This window comes from Loxodonta africana, unplaced genomic scaffold (genome assembly GCF_030014295.1).
Source record: "Loxodonta africana isolate mLoxAfr1 unplaced genomic scaffold, mLoxAfr1.hap2 scaffold_440, whole genome shotgun sequence".
Classification (NCBI taxonomy): Eukaryota; Metazoa; Chordata; class Mammalia; order Proboscidea; family Elephantidae; genus Loxodonta; species Loxodonta africana.
This window is the reverse complement of record NW_026975155.1, coordinates 29,998-50,786: the sequence shown is the minus strand read 5'-3', so window position 1 is coordinate 50,786 and position 20,789 is coordinate 29,998. Positions and strand designations below refer to the sequence as shown.

Here is a 20,789-nt window from a genome sequence, read left to right as displayed (position 1 = left end):
CATCCCATACATCTGATCCACCAGCAATTCTTGGCAGCTCAAGCTCCAAAGTACACCTCAAGCCTGCCCACTGTTCCCACCTGCACTACCACCATCACTCCTCACCCTGACCACTGCAGAAGCATCCTGACCGATCCTCTGTATTTGCTGTCTTCAAGTTATCCTGGGCTACAGTTAATTCCTGGGACACATTCTTTCTCAAGACCATTGAACAATAGAAGGAGAAGGGCATTTAGTTGTATGCTACCTCCTCCGCTTGAGCTGCACACCCCTCAGAAATCACTTTTCACTGTCCACTCTATAATGTCTCTATTCCAATTTCCTGTCTTTGGCCACACTGCTTTGATAGCGTGCATGCATGTGTGCTTCAGGGGTCATGTAGACAGCTGCTTGGAGGAATTTTTCTTAGTACAATCATGGTTGTGTGCCATCAAGAGATTCTGACTCATATCAACCCTGTATGACAACTTAGAACTGCCTCACAAGGTTTCCTAGGTTGCAGTCTTTATGGCACAACCCTGGTGGCCCCGTGGTTAAGAGCTTGGCCGCTAACCAAAGGGTGGACAGTTCGAATCTACCAGTTGGTTCTTTGCAGAAAGACATGGCAGTCTGCTTCTGTAAAGACTTATAGTCTTAGAAACCCTGTGGGGCAGTTCTGCTCTGCCCTATAGGGTCACTATGAGTCAGAATTGATTCAACAGCAACTGGTTTGGATTTTGTTTGGTTAGAATCTTTATGGGAGCCCATCTCCAGATCTTTTCAATCCCTGAGCTGGTGGGTTCCAACGGCCCACCTTTCAGTTACCCAAGCACTTAACCGTTGCACCTCCAATACTTAACTCTGCACGGGAGAGGGCCCTCTCCTGACGTCTCCCGTCTCCTCACCCCGCACACCTTGGCGTTGTCCTTGCTTCTAGACCCCGCCCTCCCCTCTGGAGGCCCAACCCCCCCACGCCCGCCCCCCACCCGGGCCGCTGGGCGGGGCCGGCAGCCATGTTCCTCGCCGTCCAGCCAGTTACTCCCGGAAGCGCTGGGACGGGTGGTGAGGGGCCCGGGCCGGATGGCGCGCCTTAGAGAGGATGCTGTTCGTGCTGCTTTCCCTGCCGTGTTCTCTGAAAGGTATGAAACTCCGACACCTGGCTGGAGGGACCTGCTCCCAGACTGAACAAGCCTGGCCCCTCGAAGGTGTGGAAGGAAGGCGCCAGGAGGGCGGGTCCCAGTCCCAGCATCCCGTGGCCTCCAGAGGTTGGAGAGTCCGGACGTTGGGTTAGCAGCTTGCGTTGCCCCCTCCAGCGTACCCCGTCCCGAGTGATCCCCAGGGGCGGACGCTGCGCGGGGGCCGGGCGGACGCAGCCACTCTAAGGGCTGCGAGAGGGAGCCTCTGGCCCGGGAGATGCAGCTGGTCCGCGAAATTTGCATCCCAATGGATTTGCGGCGGGGGGGGGGGTCCAGCCTCGGGATCCAGCTGCGGAGTGCCCTCGGGCCTGGGGGCTTGAAGGGCTTGGGGAGAAAGGCCGTGTCCAGGGCTGCACCCAGGTCCCTACTCTGCCCGGGGCGGGTTTGCGGGTCAAGCTGGAGGATGGGGGCCTGCCCACCCCGCCCCCCACCTGCTCCCTGTTCCGGGGGGGAACCAAGGCCCAGAGTTCGCCCGGGGCGGTGAGATTCCAGACTGAGGGCGGGGCACTCGCCCCCATTCCTCCTCCTACCCCCACCAGACTCCGTAGGGTGCCACGGACAGGGGACAGAGGGATCCCCCGCCCAAGGCCCTGCTGCCCCTTACTGTCTTGGGCGCTGTGCCTGGGAGGCTGAGGCACCCCGCGCCCGCGCCCGGCCGGTCTACTCTCGGGGCTGGGGCCTCGCCGCGGCCCCACCGGGAAAGGAAGGGGTCCTGGGAATCTGTGGAGCACGGCGGGGACCCTACTCCTTGTGGAAGCAGCGATTCAGTGTGTGTTAACAGTGTGGATGCCGGGTCCCGCTCCCCCTCTGGGTGGCGGGTTGGGGGTAGCAGGAAGGGGTCCTGAGCAACCATGTTGTTTGTTAACTTGAGCATTTGTGCAGCGCTGTGTACCGGTCGCTGTGGACGCGGTCTCTGGTGCTGAGGGGATTTGAGGGTTCCTCACACTGGCGGGATTTGGAGCCTCTACCCTGGTGGCAGTAGGTTTAGTGGGTTACCCTGGTGGCATAGTGGTTACGTGCTAAGGCTGCTAGTCAAAAGGTTGGCAGTTTGAATCCACCAGGTGCTCCTTGGAAACTGTGGGGCAGTTCTACTCTGTCCTATAGGGTCGCTATGAGTCAGAATTGACTGGATGGCAACGGGTGTGTTTTGTTTTTTTTTTTAGGTTGGAGATTAAGTGTCTCTCAGGCTGACATTTGAAGGTCTGGAGCTGACGGTTTATGAGGGTTTCTAAGGGTTTTAAGTGCTCTGGCCATGGGCACCAACCCGATCTTCCAGCACCTGCGGACGGACCGCCCCCCCCCCCGGGGGATTGGCTGCTCTGGGACCCCGAGCCCAGAGGGCGGTGAGAAGCTGACAAACGTGAGTGATGTCCTGCAGGCTCCAGTTGGCGGGGCAGCCCTGCTCACATGGTCTCAATACCGGCAATCGGGCAGTCGGCTTCGTGCCTGGGGGTGGTTTCCGAATGTTCCCTCGTGTCCCCCCACCCGTGCGGGGCGACAACTCTCCCCTGGGCGGGGACCTAGTAGAGGCCTGCAGGGCATCAGGGTATGGAGGGGCAGAGCTTGGGCGGGGAGGGTGCAGCCCTGCAGGTTCCTCTACGTGACCACGGCAGGGGGGTGCGGGTCATGAAGGCTGGGCCTGGTAGAGGACCCACTAGGGCGCGCAGAAGGAGTGGGTTAGGATAATCATAGCATTAATGGGAGTATTGAGAGAGCGCCCTGGGGCCTTGGGTCCCTCGGGAAGAAAAGCTTCTGCTGTCGCCACTGCAGCAGTACCCAGGTCAGTCCCGGCTTAGGTCCAGGAGGTTCCCATGCTCAGAGGGTCTGGTGGGCAGAACAGAACCGGCGGTGAGCGCGCCCTCTCACGGCCTTGCACCGAATCGCTGAAGTTCAGTGTCAGGCAATTCTAAGGCATGGTTTTGGAACTGAACAGTGAAGCAGAGCAAATGATGCAGTGCCTTGATGGGACCGATGGAGACAACAAGAAGCAAAGCACAGCTCAAACTTCAAAATTCCACTGAGTGTTAGTAGGATTTGGAGGAAGAAAATAGACGGAGAGTCGAGAGGCCCAGAGATGCAGAAGGGTTAGAGGATTAGGGTTAGGGGTTAGGGTTTGGTGTTAGGGGTTCAGGTTGGGGGGTTAGAGGTTTGGGAGTTAGGTTTAGGGGTATAGGTTTTAGGTGGTTGGGGGTTGGGGTTAGGGCTGGGGTTACTAGGCTCGGGCACAATTGGTTTAGGGTTAGGGTTAGAGTGAGGCTGAGATTGATTCCCCAGTCTTGTGTACCGTCTTTCCTTTGCCAGAGTTACCACCGATCTGTTGTTTGGTTGGAAACCCTGATGGCGTAGTGGTTAAGAGCCACCGGTGCTAACCAAAGGTCTGCAGTTCGAATCCACCAGGCACTCCTTGGAAACTCTATGGGGCAGTTCTAATCTGTCCTGTAGGGTCACTATGAGCTGGAATTGACTCGACAGCAGTGGGTTTGGTTTTTTTGGTTATTGTTTAGTTGGCTTTTCTCTACCCGCTCTTCGTCTCCCTGGTGAACATCAAGGATTGTTTCTGTGCATAAATGTTTTCAGGAGTTTTTATGATAGTGGTCTCTTACTGTATATGTCGTTTTGTGATTGACTTAGTGTGATGCGCCCCAGATTCATCCATGGTGTGAGATGTTTCGGAGATTCATCATTGGTCTTTATTGTCGTGTAGTGTTCCACTGTGTGTATGTACCGTAGTTTGTTTATCCGTTCCTCTGTGGACGAGCACTTAGGTTGTTTCCATCTTTTTGCTACTGTGAATAATGCTGCAGTGAACACGGGTGTGCATGTGTCTATTCCTGTGACTGCTCATGGAAACCCTGGTGGCTAGTGGTTAAGTGCTACTGCTGCTAACAAAAAGGGTTAGGGTTTGGGGTTAGGGATGTTGGGGTTAGGGTTGTTAGAGTTAGGGTCGTTAGGGTTTGGGGTTAGAGTTTAGGGTTAGGGTTTTTTGGTTGGGGTTAGGTGTTTGGGTTAGGTTTAGGGTTTGAGGTTAGAGTTTGGAGTTACAGGTTAGGTGTTAGGGGTTGCAGTTTGGGGTTTAGGGTTTTGGGGTTTAGTCGTTAGGGTTTGGGTTAGGTTTTAGGGGTTAGGGTTTAGGTTTAGGATTGGCGTTGGTGTTGGGTTTGTTTGGGATATGTGGTTTGGGGTTAGAGGGTCGGTGTTAGAGGGTTGGGGTCTAGAGGGTTGGGGGTTAGAGATTGAGGGAGTTAGAGGGTGAGGGGTTAGAAGGTGAGGGGGTTAGAAGTTGAGAAGATTATAGAGTGAGGGAGTGAGAAGGTGAGGGTGTGAGGGGGTGAAGGTTAGGGTTTAGGGTTAGAGGGTTTAGGCTTAGGGTTCAGAAGCTTGGGGTTAGGGGGTTAGGGTTCAGAGGTTGGGGTTGGTGTTGTGGTTAGGGTTAGAGAGTTAGGGTTAGAGGATTAGGGTTAGGGGTTAGGGCTAGGGCTTAGGGGTTCAGGTTTAGGGGTTTGGGATGGGTTTGGGGTAAGGTTTTAGGGTTTAGGATTAGAGGGTTAGGCTTAGGGCTTAGAGTTTAGGGTTTTAGGATTTAGAGTTTAGGGCTTAGGGCTTAGAGCCTAGGGTTTAGGGCTTAAGGTTTAAGGCTTAGAGTGAGCGTTAAGGCTGGGGGCTGGGGTTAGGGTTTAGGGTATTAGGGTTAGAGGGTTAGACGGTTTAGTGTTTAAGTTTAGGGTTTAGGGGTTAGGGGTTGGGGTTAAGGGTGTTAGTGTTTAGGGTTGTGGCGTTTAGGGTGTTAGGGTTAAATGTGTTAGGGCTAAGGGTGTTAGGGTTTTGCGTGTTAGGGTTTTAAGTGTTATGGTTTAGGGTTTAGAGTTAAGTGATAGGGTTAGGCTTAGGCTCATTCTTAGGTTTAGGGCTAGGGATTTGAGGTTTAGGGTTTGGGGTTAGGTTTGGAGGTTGGGGTTAGGATTAGGGCTAGGGTTAGAGGGTTAGAGGTTAGAGTTAGAGGGTTAGGGTTTCGGATTAGGGTTTCATGTTAGCGTTAGAGGGTTAGGGTTCGAGGGTTAGGGTTAGGGTCATTAGGGTTAGGGTGGTTAGGGGTTAGGGTTAGGTGTTAGGGTTTAGGGTTTACAGTTAGGTTTAGGGTTTGGGATTTGAGGTTTGGGTTTAGGGTTTGAGGCTTAGAGTATAGGGTTTAGTGTGTAGGGTTTTGATGTGTAGTGTTTTGGGGTGTAGGTGTTTAGGTTGTAGAGTTTAGGCTATAGGGGTTACGGTTTGGGTTAGGGTTAGAGTTTAGGGCCTTGGGGGTTAGGACCTAAGGGCTTAGGGTCTTAGGGGCTTTGGGGCTCAGGGCTTAGGGGCTAGAGTTAGAGGGCTAAGGCCAGAGGGCCAGAGGGCCAGAGGGCCAGGGTTATGGTTTGATTCCTGGCTGGCAATTTTTTTCCTTCAATATTTTGTGTAAGTCATCCCTTTGCCTTCTTGCCTGCATGATTTCTGCTGAGTAGTCCAAGTTTTTTATTATTTACTCTCCTTTGTTGGTGACTTCCTTTATCCCTAGCCTCTCTTAAAATTCTCTTTATATTTGATTTTGGCAAGTTTGATTATTATGTGTCTCGGTCACTTTCTTTTGAGATCTACCTTATGTGGAATTCGATGAGCATCTTTCATGATATCATGGAAGTTTTCTGCCAACAAATCTTCAACAGTTCCCTTTGTATTTTCTGTTAGCCCTCCCTGTTCTGGTACTGAAATCACTCATAGTTATTTCTCTTGATAAAGTCCCACATGATTCTTTGGATTTCTTCATTTAAATTTCTTTTATCTGCTTTCTCTTCAAATATATTAGTCCCAAGAGTTTCATCTTCAATCTCAGTAATTCTGCCTTCCAATTCCTCAGTTGTGCTCTTCTTACTTTCTATTGAGTTTTCTAACTCTGTAATTTTATTGTTAATCTTCTGAATCTCTGATTGCAGTCTCTCTATGGTTTCTTGCAGCTTATTAAATTTTTAACTATGTTCTTGAGTAACCTTTTTAATTTCTTCAGCTGCTTTATCTTTATGTTCCTTGGCTTGATCTGCATTTTGCCTCATTGGAGAAATCCTTGGGCCCTTCACTGGCTCGCCATTCAGCTCCGCGACGTCCACTACTGGCCCTGGCCTCTGGCCGGTGCCCCACTGCGCGAGTGCTCCGGAGCGATGTTTCTCCACCCATCACTATCATTCTGCCACCAGGGGATATGTGAGTGTGGGAGTCACCATTTCTCACTGGCAGCAGCGTCACAAGTCACTAGACTTCCAGGTACCCGCAGACCTAGGCTGCCTTCTGCCTCAGGCAAGGTCCCGAATCCTTTATACCAGATGCTGACACCGGGCCACTGGTGAACATTCATTTTGATCGACACAGAGGTCTGAGTGAGGGTCAGCAGGCCAGGTAGGTGAAGTCAAGGCCAGGTGGGCGGGACTAAGGTTTCTTTGCCATCACCATGGAAAGAGTCTCCCCACCGGAAGAGTGGGCAGAGCTTATGATGGGCCTGGTGACAAGACTCAGCCAATGGCAGAGATCCAGTCCGCCAGGCAGATGACACAGGGTCCTCCATTGTGACCTAGGACACCTAGTGGTCACAGGATTTGAGCACACCCTGGGAAAGGCTACGCAGGCACAAGGGAGCCCCTGGTGCGGACTGCTTCACGGCATTGGCAGAGCAGGCCAGGGTCCAATTTTCCCACTTTCCTCAGGATATCAGTACGCAAGACATCCTCACTCAGCATCTCTTGCCTCTCTCTCTATATGTGTTCATTCTCTGAAATCTCTTCCTTCTCTCCCTGAGTCACTTCCCAGCTTGGAGTGCCTGATAGAGTGCCTAGAGACGAAAGAGCAAAGGGGGAAGGTGACTGATTGGGGAGCTACATCACGGGTGTACTCTGGCCAGGTGAAGCTTGTTGACATGTGGCAGCCTCTCCGGAGACTACTAATTCCGCTGATGACATTCTATGCAAATACCCGGGTGAGTGCCATGGGCAGAAAACATTGACACATACCTGCCAGAGGCCTATCCTGGGTCTGAAGAGTCCACCCTGGTCTCCAGCGACTCATCATCTCAGCACACACTTTGCTGCACGCATGGAAATCGCCTCTCTGCACGAATGCCTTCACCTGCTAGGAAACACACGATGTCACTCAGCCAAAGGAGAGCACAGGCAAAGTCAACAGAAGCCCCCATTGTCAAGATTTTGCTTCTGCTGGGCCACAGCCCCCGGTGGCACACTGCATGCGCGTCACTTCTCCAAAGACAAGGCCGAATTCTGGGCAACCAGGGCCCCAGCAGTCCAGAGTCTGCAGAAGGCGGCACATGGATCGCCTCTTTGCCACATACAGGAGGGAGGCCTGTGCCCTAGACTGGCTCCGCTAGAGCTCCACGACCTCAGCTATTTTCCCTGACCTTTGGCCCGTGCCCTCATGAGTGTGTTATCTCTAGTTACACTTCTCCTCCGACCACTCTGAATCCACCACCTGCGGATACCTGAGTATGGAAATTAACATCTATCACTCGCTGCAGTGTCACAGGTCGGTCACTAGGTGTCTAGGCTCAGACTGACCTTGGCTGTCTTCTGCCCAGGCAACTAGCCTAAGCCTTCAAAGGAAATGAGGACACGTGGTCACTGGCCGACATCCTTTAACCAACACTGAGTCCCTGGTCAGCATCCTGGAGTCCTGGCAAGAAGAGCCAGGCACCTCCAGGAGCATCTGGAGGAGGAGACAGGGGCTGAAGAGGCTACCACACCTACTGGTGCTGCTACACATGTGGGAGACCTGGCTGCAGAGGGTGCAGGCATGGCCTCAAGGTCAAAGGAGAAAGCACCTGAAGACGTGCTAGGACTCTTAGACTGAGAGAAGCAGGATGTCTGGACTGCAAAATATGCACTCTTCAGGGAAGAAGTTCATTCAAGCTTCTTAAACCCACCTCACCTGGAAAATCCATCCTCTTTTAGCCTTGTGCCCCTTCCACACCCCTTCTAGTACAAAGAGAGATGCAGCCCTACGGCACCAGGGTGGAAGAAGCCCCAGGATAGCTGTCCGAAGACATGAGGTCCACTCAAAAGCTTCCCCCACCAAGGAGAGAAGAGGACAAGACTCATCTGCAGATGAGGTCTCAGGGCCCTGAGAATGAGCATAATGTTTGTAAGGAAAGAGAAATAGGATTTCAGTGGGACATGGAAGTATGACAAAGAGCCTCTGCAAAGATAGCTCTAAGGGAGGTGTGATTGTGAAGGTGGGCTGGTCACTGAGTTCTTTGTAGTACAAGGTACCAGACAGAAGCCAGACTCTGGGGGGAACCTGCCTGCCGGTGAGCAGTGGGCATAAAACCCTAAACCAATGAGAATCAAATCCCTTCTCAGCAGCTTCTGCACAGATCAGTGATGTTTGCTTGGTCTCTCTCTTTTCTGTGGTCTAACCTGATCTGTTCTGAGATCAGAGAGTTGGAATAGAAAAGCCTGACTGAGATGAAACGAGCAAAGAGAAGACAAGGCCTCCTAAATCTGGTGAAGACAGAACACAGATAACCAAAGGTGAGGATGGGAAGAAACAGATTGAGTTCCAAGTCCCATCCACAGTATCCCAGGGCCTGGGAATCCCTGGAAGTGCCAGAGGTGTGTACTCCCTGGGAGATGCGACCCCAAGTGTCAGAGGAAGCCCTGTGGAGCAAGGAAGGGAGGGCAGGGCCTCTAGGATGGGCACTTCCATACAGGCTGCCCATGTGAATTTCTCAGAGTGACCGTGACAGATCCTGAGAGGGACAGTTTGAGGCAAAGGAAAGTAAGTTTTCTGAAGAGGGGTGAATTCCACAGTCGCCTGATAATGAAACAGAAATCCCGTCCTGCTCAGAGGTACTGAGTAGGAGGGATTGTGAATTCCCATCCTGCACAGAGGCTGGCTGGGAAGTTCGACTGTCTAAAGACAATGTGGCCAAAGTCTTCTTTATCTTTCAAAGATATATCTTTAACTTCCTGCAAATTCAATCCTGAAAAAAAGCCTAGAATATACAAGTGTGGGTTTTTCAGGAGAGCAACAAGGGGAGAAGGTGATAGTGGCATATCAGAGAAGGAGAACAATAGTCTAAGAGTCCCTGTGTTACTTAATGAATCACACACGGTGTCAAGCATTCTTCCTTACCTGTAGACATGCAAATTCAGTAGATGTTTTAGCAATAACTGAATTAATCCTCAGAATTCTTTTTGGCCATTTCGAGGCATAGAGACCAGAAGAAGTCATTAGTTACAAGAGCAAGCAATAATTCGCTGGTCTGAATTTTGTTCAATTTCTGTGTTTGCCCTTCATAGATGGATAAAAGTCTCTGAATCTGGCATTGAAGACAGTGTTTTCTCTATTGTTATGGATTGAATAGTGTCCCCCAAAATGTGTGTCAACCTGGCCAGGCCATGATTCCCAGTATTGTGTGGTTGTCCTGCATTTTGTGATCTGATGTGATTACTTATGTGTTGTAAATTCTAACCTCTGTGATGTTAATGAGGCAGGATTAGAGGCAGTTAGGTTAATGAGGGAGGACACAATCTGCAGGATTAGGGTGAGTCTTGAGTCAGTCTCTTTTGAGATACAAAGAGAAAAGTGAGCAGAAATGAGAGGGACCTCATACCACCAAGGAAGAAGTGCCTGGAGTGGAGCATGTCCTTTTGACCCAGCGTCCAGGCGCTGAGAATTTCCTAGGCCAGGGGAAGATGGATGACAAGGACTTTCCCCCAGAGCCACAAAGAGAGAAAGCTTTCTCTGAGAGCTGGCGCCCTGACTTCAAACTTCTTGCTTCTTAAACTGTGAGAGAATAAGTTTCTGTTTGTTAAAGCCATCCACTTGTGCTATCTCTGCTATAGCCACACTAGATAACTAAAAAACACATATATAAAATAGTAAAAAAAAAAAAAAAGTTTCAAATACACACACATACACGTATGATGTTATTAAACTTTAAAAGGTTTTACATTCTTATAACACATTTAACAACAGATATTTGTATACAGAAGTTATAATAAGAGCCATCCCCACATAAGTATATTGTACCTGCTCCCCCAAAGTGTCCAGTGTCCAAAGATACATATGTACCCTTTTACATACTTCTTTTTGCCGGGACACATGTAAGTACATTCATTTGTTTGTTTTTATGGAAATTAGGTCACATTCTACCCATGTTTTTCTCTGAATCACTCTTCACTTGACAATTTTTCATGGTTCCTCTAAATCAGCAGACATGGAAGAAGCACTCTTTTTGGTTCTTCTTATTTTTAACTCCCACCACTCTTCTGTCAGTTTGTTGTAGTGTGGTGGCTTGCATGTTGCTGTGATGTTAGAAGCTATGCCACCGGTATTTCAAATACCACCAGGTTCACCGATGGTAGACTGGTTTGAGTGGAGCTCTGGATTTAGACAGACTAGGAAAAAGGACCTAGTGACCTATTTCTAAAAACAACTGGCCAGTGAAATCTTACAAATAGTACTGGAACACTGTCTGATGGAATGACAGAGGATAACCCCTTAGGTTGGAAGGCACTCAAAATACAAGTGGGGAAGAGCTACCTCCTCAAAGTAGATCCCACTTTAATGACGTTTCCTGATGGGGCACAACTCATAATGAGAAGAAACTGATGCAAATATCCTTTAATAATCAGAACGTGGAATGAAGGAAGTATGAATCTAGGGAAATTGGAAGTCATCAAAAATGAAATGGAATGCATAAAGGTCAGTAATCCAAGGCATTAGTTAGCTGAAATAGCTTGGTTTTGGACCTTTTAAACTAGACAATGATATGTTCTACTATGCCAGGATTGAGATACTAAAGAGAACGGCATCATATTCATCGATAAAAAGAACATTTCAAGATCTTTTCTGAAGTAGAACACTACGAACAATAGGATAATATTCACAGGCCTACCAGGAAGACCAGTTAATAAGACTATTATTCAAATTTACACACACATTATGAATGTGAAAGATGAAGAAGTTGAAGGTTTTTACCAAGTTCCGCAGTTTGAAACTGATCAAACGTGATGCATTCATCAATCAAGATGTACTGATAATTACGTAATTAGAATGCGAAGTTGAAAACAAAGCAGACAAATCAGCAGTTGGAAAATAAGGTATTGATGATAGAAATGACAATGAAGCTTACCTGATAGAATTTGGCAAGACCAATGACTTATTCATTGCACATACCTTTCGTCAGGAACATAAATGGTGACTATACTCGTGAACCATTCCAGGCAGAATAGATAGGAATCAAATTTGTGGAAGGTGATGATGGAGAAGGTCAATACCATGAGTCAGAATCAGGCCAGGGGCTGACTGCAGAACAGATGATCAGTTGCTCATATTCACGTTCAAGTAGAAGCTGAAGAAAATTAAAACAAGTCCATGAGTCAAAGTATGCCCTTGAGTATATCAAACCTGAATTTAGAGACCATCTCAAGAATAGATTTGATGCACTGCACACTAATGATCGAAGACCAGATTAGTTGTGGGATGATAACAAGGACATTATATATGAAAAAAACAAAAAGTCATTAGAAAGACAGGAAAGAAAGCAAAGACCAAAGAGGATGTCACAAGAGACTCTGAATCTTGCTCTTGAATGTACAGTACCTAAAGAGAATGGAAGGAAAAATAAAGTAAAAGAGCTCAACAGAATACCTGAAAGGGAAGCTGGAGAAGACAAAGTATGATAATATAATGTGAACAGATCTGGAGTTAGAAAACCAAAAGGGAAGAAAACACCTGGCATTTCTCAAGCTGAAAGAACTGAAGGAAATATTCAAGCCTCTAGGTGCAATACTGAAGGAAGGATTCTATGGGCAAAATATCGAACAACACAGGAAACATCAAAAGAAGACGGAAGGAATACACAGACTCAATACACCAAAAAGAACTGGTCGACATTCAACCATTTCAGGAGGTAGCATTGGATCAAGAGCTGATGGTACTGAAGGAAGAACTCCAAGCTGCACTGAAGGCATTGGCAAAAAACACGGCTCCAGGAACTGATGGAGTACCAAATGAGATGTTTCAACACAGGGACGCAGTGCTGGAGGCACTCACTTGACTATTCCAATATATTTGGAAGACAGCTACCTGACCAAATGACTGAAAGAGATCTATATGTGTACCCATTTCAAAGAGAAGGGGTCCAACGCAATGTGGAAATTATCGAGCAATGTAATGTCATTAACATCCCACGCAAGAAAAATTTTGCTGAATATAATTTAAAAACAGTTGCAGCAGTACACAGACAGGCAACTACCAAAAATTCAAGCTGGATTCAGAGGAAGACATGGAATGTGGGATATCATTTCTGATGTCTGATGGATCTTGGCTGAAAGTAGAGTATATCAGTAAGATGTTTACCTGTTTTTGTTTCCTATAGAAGCACACTCAACTGTGTGGCTCATGACAAATTATGGATAGCTTAGCAAAGAATGGGAATTCCAGAACACTTAACTGTATTCATGCGGAATATCTACGTAGACCAAGAGGCAGTCATTTGAGTAGGGCAAGGGGATACTGTGTGGTTTAAAATCAGAAAGTTATGTGTCATGGTGGTATCCTTTCACCATACTTACTCAATCTGTATGCTGAGCAAACATTCTGAGAAGCTGGTTTCGAAGAACAAGAACATGGCATTAGTTTTGGAGAAAGATTCACTAACAACCTATGATATGCAGCTGATACGACCTTGCTTGCTGAAAGTAAAGAGGACTTGAAGCAGTTACTGATGAAGAGCAACCACTACAGCCTTCAGTATGGATTACACCTCAACATAAAGAAAACAAAAATTCTCACAACTGGACCAGTAAGCAACACCATGATAAACAGAGAAAATACTGAAGTCATCAAGCATTTCATTTAACTTGAATCCATAATCAATGCCCACAGAAGCAGCAGTCAAGAATTCAAACAATGTATTGCATTGGGCAAATCTGTTGCAAAAGACCTCCTTAAAGTGTTGAGAAAGAAAGATGTCACTTTGAGGACTAAGGTGTGCCTGAGCAAAGCCATGATATTTTCTATCACCTCACATGCTTGAGCAAGTTAGACAATGAATACGGAAAACGGAAGAACTGATTCATTTAAAATATGGTGTTGGCAAAGAATACTGAATATACCATGGACTGCCAGAAGAATAAACAAAACCATCTTGGAAGAAGTACACCAAGAATGCACCTTAGAAGCAAGGATGGCGAGACTTCATCTCACGTGCCTTGGACATATTTTCAGGAGGGACCTGTCCCAGGAGAGGCTCATCATGCTTGGAAAAGCTGAGGGTCAGAAAAAAAGAGGAAGGCGCTCAACAACATGAACTGACACACTGGCTGCAAGAATGGGCTCAAACATAGCAATGATTGTGAGGATGGTTCAGGATCAGGCGGTGTTTCATTCTGTTTTACACAGGATCGATGGCATCTAACAGCCACAACTAACATATGTATGCATATATATATGTATGTGTGTATGTGTGTGTGTGTATATATATATACCTATTGCCATCGAGTCGTTTCCAACTCATAGTGACCCTACAGGACAAAGTAGAACTGCCCCACAGAGTTCCCAAGGAGCGCCTGATGGATTCGAACTGCTAACCTTTTGGTTAGCAGCTATAGCTATTAACCATTATGCGACTAGGGTTTCCATATATATATATATATATTCTCTTCACTAGTTTTGCATCTCTAGAGATCCCAGGCTAAGACATTTGGTACCTACTGTGGTTCTAGAGGAACCAAATCTTAAGGATGAGTTTTCTGAATTGATTCTCAAGTCTGGCTAGTCTTAAAGGCACTGATGACTGTCTCCAGTAGTAAACAGGCTATTGCTAATCCATGGTGGGAGGTGACAATAGAAATACGCAAAATACTACTACCACTGGATCAAATATTTGTGAGAGACAAGGCTCTGCCTGATTACATATTTGATACTTTTCTATAATTTTGTCAGAATAAGAATAATAAGGAAGCTGCTTGGTTAGTCCTGCTTTTGCTAGTCACACTGGTGAATGAAAGAAATGGGCTCAAAGCTGAAGCACCACATACAAGATCTGAAAGCTGCCACTTGTGCCCAGAAAGAAAACCATATTTCTTATAGTAACAAGGCTAATGCTGCCAAAAATAAACTCAGATTCTTATCATAAGAGTGACTGAATTAAAGCGCCAATTGAATATCCAGCCTCAAATGGTGTCTGAAGTTAGAGTGAGGGCACTGATTGGGAAGAAATGGGATCCTGAAACTCGGGATGAGGACATATGGGCAGACAGTCAGGAAGTGGGGGACAATGAACCTCCAATTTCTGTTGAATCACTCTTCCTAACAGAACCAGACCTCTTACTCCCATCTGAAGAGATTCTCTAACTTTGCCTGCTAAGGCACCCTTCCCAGTAAAACAATTATCCCTTCCACCTCCATCTAATGAGATTACCCTCAGCTGTGCCTGAAGTGTCTTGTTTGAGTTATCTCCTGGGGTGGTATCTGGGGCATTGCCTGGGGCATCACCTTAGGCAGATGTCTTATAAGACACGGCTGAACATCCCACTGCCACTGCCCATTTTTGCTTCTAGACCTATACCTAGACTTCAGTCCCAACAAGCCCCAAAAGGTGAACTATGAAGTATGACCCAGGAGAAAGTATGCTAAACTCCAAAAGAACTGCTTGATTTTTCTAATACATACATACATACATACAGAAACCTGGTGAATATGTGTGGGAATGGCTATTATGGGTGTGGGATAATGGTGCAAGCAACATAAAGGTGGATTAGTCTGAGTTTATTGATATAGACCCAGGAAGCATAGATTCTTCATTCAGTGTTTCAGCTTCAGAGGTTAGAAAAGGATCTCATAGTTTATTTGGTTGGTTTACTGAAGCATGGATTAAGTGGTGGCCTATAATAAATCAAGTGGAAATGGCAGATCTGCCATTGTATACTGTAGGAGAAGGTAACCAAAGGCTGAGGGAAACTGGCAGGTTAGAATGGATTTATTAGGCTGGACCCACAGATCCACACACGGAGTGCCCAGAGGGCTCTCTTTGTACCATAGCGGTGAGGTACAAATTTGGGAAGCAAGCCCCAGCATTATTGAAGACTTCTGTGGTTGCTATTTTATGTAAGTAAGAGTCCACAGTGAGAACTGCCCTAACTGAATTAAGACACCTAACTACAATGCAGTTGACTGGACCCCGTGGTGGTAGCAGCCAAGTGGTGGCACTCAATCAACAAAGACAAGGTGTGTGTGGTTACCATAACAGACAGTAGAGTCAAAGCAGTAATCAGAATAGTCTGCTCACATGGATTTATGGCAATGGCTACTTAGTCATAGTGGCCCTGGGAGTGAAAGAGCTGGGAAATGTACATCTCCTGGTACCTAGTGTCTTAGATATCTAGTGCTCCTGTAACAGAAATACCACAAATGGATGACTTTAACAAAGAAAATTATTCCCTCACAGTCCAGGAGGCTCTATAAGTCCAAATTCAGGGTGCCAATTCCAGGGGAAGACTTTTTCTCTCTGTCACTCCTAGGGGAAGGTCTTTGTCACCAATCTTCCCCTGGACAAGAAGGTTCTCAGCACAGGGACCCTAGGTCCAAAGTGTGCACTGCTCCTGACACTTCTTTCTTGGTGGTACTGAGGTCCCCCTGTCTCTCTGCTCTTTTCTCTTTTATATCTCAAAAGAGACTGACTTAAAACACAACTTAATCTTGTAGATTGAGCCCTGCCTCCTTAACATAACTGCTTCAAATCTTCGCTCATTAACATCATAGAGGTAGGATTTACAATACATTGGAAAATCACACCAGCTGACAAAATGGTGGATAATCGCACAATACTGGGAAGCATGGCCTATTCAAGCTGATATATACATTTTGGGAAGACAGAGTTTAATTCGTAACACCTAGTATGCAGCTATCGACCTGTTAATGCCTTTTTCTCCATACCTGTTTGGAAGTATCACCAGAAACAGTGTGCCTTCTCTCTGACCTAAGTATATAAGGACCAAATAATATAGAGGAATCTCTGTTACATTTTCTCCATCTTACCGTTATTTGGCCTCATAGGCAGACCCAGTCACTTAATTGCACGGCAGAATGAAGAGATTAAAGCCCCAACATTCTTGCCAGTGGACCAGGAAGGTAGCTGCTCAGACATCAGAGAGCCTCAGAGAGACAGAGACCAGGCGGCTCAAGAGAGGGATACCATAAAGTTGTTTTTCATACCCCCCTCCACTCCCATAGTTGCATATGCTTTGCTCTGACCCTAAGAAGTAGATCAATCCTTTGAGAACTGCATTATGGGTTAGAACACCAACAAGGTCCCAGACTGAGTGACACTCCCATAGATTACATCCAAATGTCATTGCAAAGTCTTCAAAATCTGAACTGACATCTGAGCCACAGCATCCAGAAGTTGGGAAAGAACCTGCAGCCTGAACATAACTGGGCCAAGTGATTGCTAAAACAAAGAACATCAACATTTTCTGTAAGATTGAAGTAAGACATAGTCTTGGAATCATAGACAAAAACTTTAAAAAGCTACTTTAACCACACTCAAAGAAGTAACAGGCACACCTTAGAAAAATAGAAAAATACATAGAAACCATTCACAAATGAAAATTTTAGACAGGAAAAATAGAGATAAAAAATTCACTTGATCAGCGGAATGCTGTTGACAGACAAAAGGATCAATGAGATGAAAATAGTTCAATTGAAAATATCCAATCTGAAAACAGAGGACAAATATTGAAAAAAAAAATGAACAGAGCCTCAAAAAAATCCAAAAATATCTAACATTTATTTATTGGAATTCCATAAGGTGTAGAGAAAATATGTGGTGTAGAAAAAAGTATCTGAAGAAATACTGGCTGAACACTTTCCCAATTTGTTGAAAGACATAAACTTACAGATTCAAGAAGCTATGCAAACTCCAACAAGTTCAACTCACATAATTTTACGCCCAAATGCCTCACTGTCAATTGTGGAATAACAAGGACCAAGAAAATATCTTCAAAGAAGCTAGAGAGAAAACAAGTCATTTCACACAGGAGAAACAATTGGAATGACTCTGTATTCATCATCTGTAGCCATGGAGGCCAAAAGGCTGTGAAAACAACATTTTTTCAACACTGAAAGAAAAGAAACATTAACCCAGTGTTCTATAGGCTGTTATTTCTTTCATGAGTAAAGGAAAAATATTGACATTCTCAGGTGAAGGACGCTTAAGAGAATTCATCGCCACCAGACTTGTTCTAAATGAAACACTAAGGAAGTTCTTCAGGTGGTAGACTTGGAATTCAGGAGTTATGGAAAGCAACAAAGTCGAAAGTACCTTCTGAAGTTTGCCGATCAGCCAAAGATTAGACAGGTCTATAAAACAAACAATAACACACGTGAAGAAAGTGTTTCTTAGTTCAATCGTGTGTATGAGACCAAAAGTACAAAACCTGCCCAAAAGCACAGAAAAGAGGGCAGGACGGAACAGGAATCATGGCGGATGGAAACGGGGAACCGGAGCATAGAAGAGAATATGGACACATCATGAATATTGCCACCAATGTCACAAAACAATTGTGTATAAATGGCTGAACAAGAAAGTAATTTGCTCTGTAAAGTTTCAAATAAAGCACAATAAAAAATTTTTAAAAAGTGGTAGGTATCTGGGTAAACATATTATGCCAACCCTGCTGTCACTGCACAACATGGTGCAGGACTCCCCTCTTTGGAAAGACTTTCTAGCCTATTGCAAACACTTTGGAATATACTCTTGGTGGCAAATTAGTATTAGAGAATGGGATTATTTTGAAAATATGAGATGTCTGTACTCATGTCTGGTGAATAAACTGGATAATAAAATTTTCAGAGCGAAATGAGATGTTCTAACAGAAAAATAGGCCTGAATTCCCACGTGGGCCATGAGGCTAATCTGAAGGCCTTTCCCAGAGAGGCATTTCAGGCACTTCTAGAGCAGCAGGAGCACTGGGGAATGCATGTATCAACCTCCCCCAGGGCCTTCTCTGAGGAGTAAGTACCTGCTTTAGTACTAAGCTTAGGGGTTCATAAATAGTCATTCTGCATAAGGTCTTCAGGTTCAAGTCTGTAATCCAGCTGGGATTCTGTGTGTGCTGCATCTCTGCATCAAAAGAACATGCTTCTAGAAGCAGAATGCCAGGAGAGAGGCGGTTGGGCAGTTGGGGGTGGGGGGTGCTGCGCAGACAGGGGTGCCCAAGGGAGGCACAATATAGTCATTCTGCAGCAGGTCTAGTCATTCTGCATAAGAATTAGAATGCTTCTGTCAATGCATAATAGTTTACATGCAGGACATAAACAAAGTGACTGAAGGACAAAGTCGAATAGTAAACCAAGCCACTCCCTGTCAATCCTTACCTGAGAGGGTCTTCATGAAGACTTCCGGGGATGGAGAAGGACACAGTAAATGCTGATTTATTTTACCTCTTCCTTCCTCAAGAAACAGGAACTGGTGTTAAGATGTCAGGTGTCAAGCCCCAAACTCCTCTTCTGGTCTGTATTTAAGCTGTATAATAAAACTGGGATCAGGCAATCAGCCGTGAGCAGACAGACCCAGAGTATTCCCAGTGCCCCACATCTTTGAGCTCCAGTGAGATCCTGTTCTTAGTCACTAGATTAGCAGAGGAGCTGAAAGACTGAAATTCCGTGTTTTGAGGCAACTTGGGCTTCAAACAGTCACTTATTGCTAAAGTCATATTTCTCTGTGTTAATTTATGATCCTTAACTCAAATCCGGAGTTTGGAGCTCATTTTGATAACTCCTCATTAGTCTGCATAGACTAGAGTCTGCTCACAGTCAGTGATGACAATGGAGGAAACAAAGTCCCTAGCCCAGAGGAGGGACTGCTCCCCATATTTGGGGAAATGCCCCTGGGAAGCATCGGCGAGGTGCACTTTGGCCTCTGTGGCTTTGCCTTCTGCTCCTGGAATTGCACCCTGGGGGCCTCCATATGCAGACCCAGAGTCCGTGGGTGACCACAACTCCCCCGTTCTGGGTCATCGTCCGGACACACGTTGCGATATGCTTCCTGCCCTCCTTTCCAGCATAAGCGCTGCGATCACAAGTGGCAGAACCAGTTCTCAGGTCCAGACCCTAGACCTTGCCCTCCTTGGCCTTAGGCTTCCCCTAGTCCTGGTGGAACCTGCAAGCCTGGCGGATGCGAGGTTAGCACCCAGCTGGGTGGGCTTGGGCCTGTCTCAAAAGGCTCATGGTGCACGTGGGTTCCGCCTCCTTGGAGCCTGCGGGCTTGCGGCGGGCAGCCCGGCATCTCCTGCCTCCCTCGGGCGCCCTCTCTGAGCAGCAGCTCCCCTCCCCCTCCCCCGCCAACCACCCAACAGTCGCACTGCCTGCTTTCTGCTTCTAGAAGCGTGTTCTTTTGATGCACACATGCAGCACACACAGAAGCTCAGTTGGATTACAGACTTGAACCTGAAACGCACAACTTTAAAACTACTAGACTGGCGGGGGGCAGGGGTATTGGCAGTGAAAAAAGGAAAAAAAAAAAAATAAGAAAGAGAACAATTACAAAAAAAGTATTAGAAGACTATATCCTCACATTATGGACTCAAGAAGGTTGTGGATAAACAACTGCGCAGATAGCATACTGTTGTCTCTTTGCAAATAAGTCTTAAATGAGGGAATTTGGTACCGGGAAGAGTTGCAGAGCCTGACTTTGGGGAAATCTGGGATTGATGAATTGCCTTCCATGAGGCTACAAGCCCTGATAATCAATATTTGAAGATGAGATTCGAGCAACCTAGAACATGCATCAGAATTTTTTCTAAGTAAATTAGCACCAGAAGATGCCTTTAACCACTAAATAAAATGGGTCAGTAGTTCAAGATCTCCCTACAAAGAAAACGGCAGACCTAGATCGTTTCCAGTCAGGTTCCAGCAAACATGCAAGAAACAGTCATTTTAATCTTGTACATAGTCAACAGAGATTAGAAAACCATGAGATACTCCCCTAACTTGATCCTTAAGGCTAGTTTAAAAATGATAACAAATTAGAGAAGGAAGGTAGAAGAAGAGTTAGAGGACAAGCACACTCAGTAACTGAGATGCAAAACCCTACGTAAGATGCCAGCAAAGGAAATCCAGCAAAGGATAAACCACGTAACATGCCATGATCAAGGCATTTTATTGTAGGCATACAAATTTGAGTGAACGTTAAAGATTTAGTAATTTCATTCACCACATGCATAGGTGAAGGAAGAGAAGACATATGCTCACCTCAAGAGATGGGAGCAAAGCAGGTTGATAAAATCCAATCACACGGAGAGATAAGGACTAGGAGCAAATATGGAACAGAAAAGGAGTTCCCGAACATGGAAAACTACAACTAGCACGATAGTTCATGGTGACGTGTGGAACATTCTCTTTAAAATTAATAAACAACAAAATAAGGGTGCTTCTATCATTACTTTTATTAAACATTGAACACTGGAAGTGTAAGCTAGTACAAAAAGAGAAAAAGTATAACTGCTATTCATAGATTATAGGACTGTCTCCATTGAAAACTGTAGAAAATACTGGAATTAATAGTAATCATAA

General features: G+C 46.1%; 1 long non-coding RNA gene across 1 annotated transcript; it reads right to left on the bottom strand.

Moving 5' to 3' along the window:
• Positions 1-5,017: 5,017 nt before the first annotated feature.
• On the bottom strand, positions 5,018-18,876 carry LOC135229680 (uncharacterized). The gene is made up of 4 exons (XR_010320361.1): positions 18,594-18,876; positions 11,388-11,562; positions 7,205-7,322; positions 5,018-7,026 (listed from the first exon to the last, which is right to left on the bottom strand). It is a non-coding gene; the product is annotated as an uncharacterized LOC135229680 (long non-coding RNA).
• Positions 18,877-20,789: the final 1,913 nt, after the last annotated feature.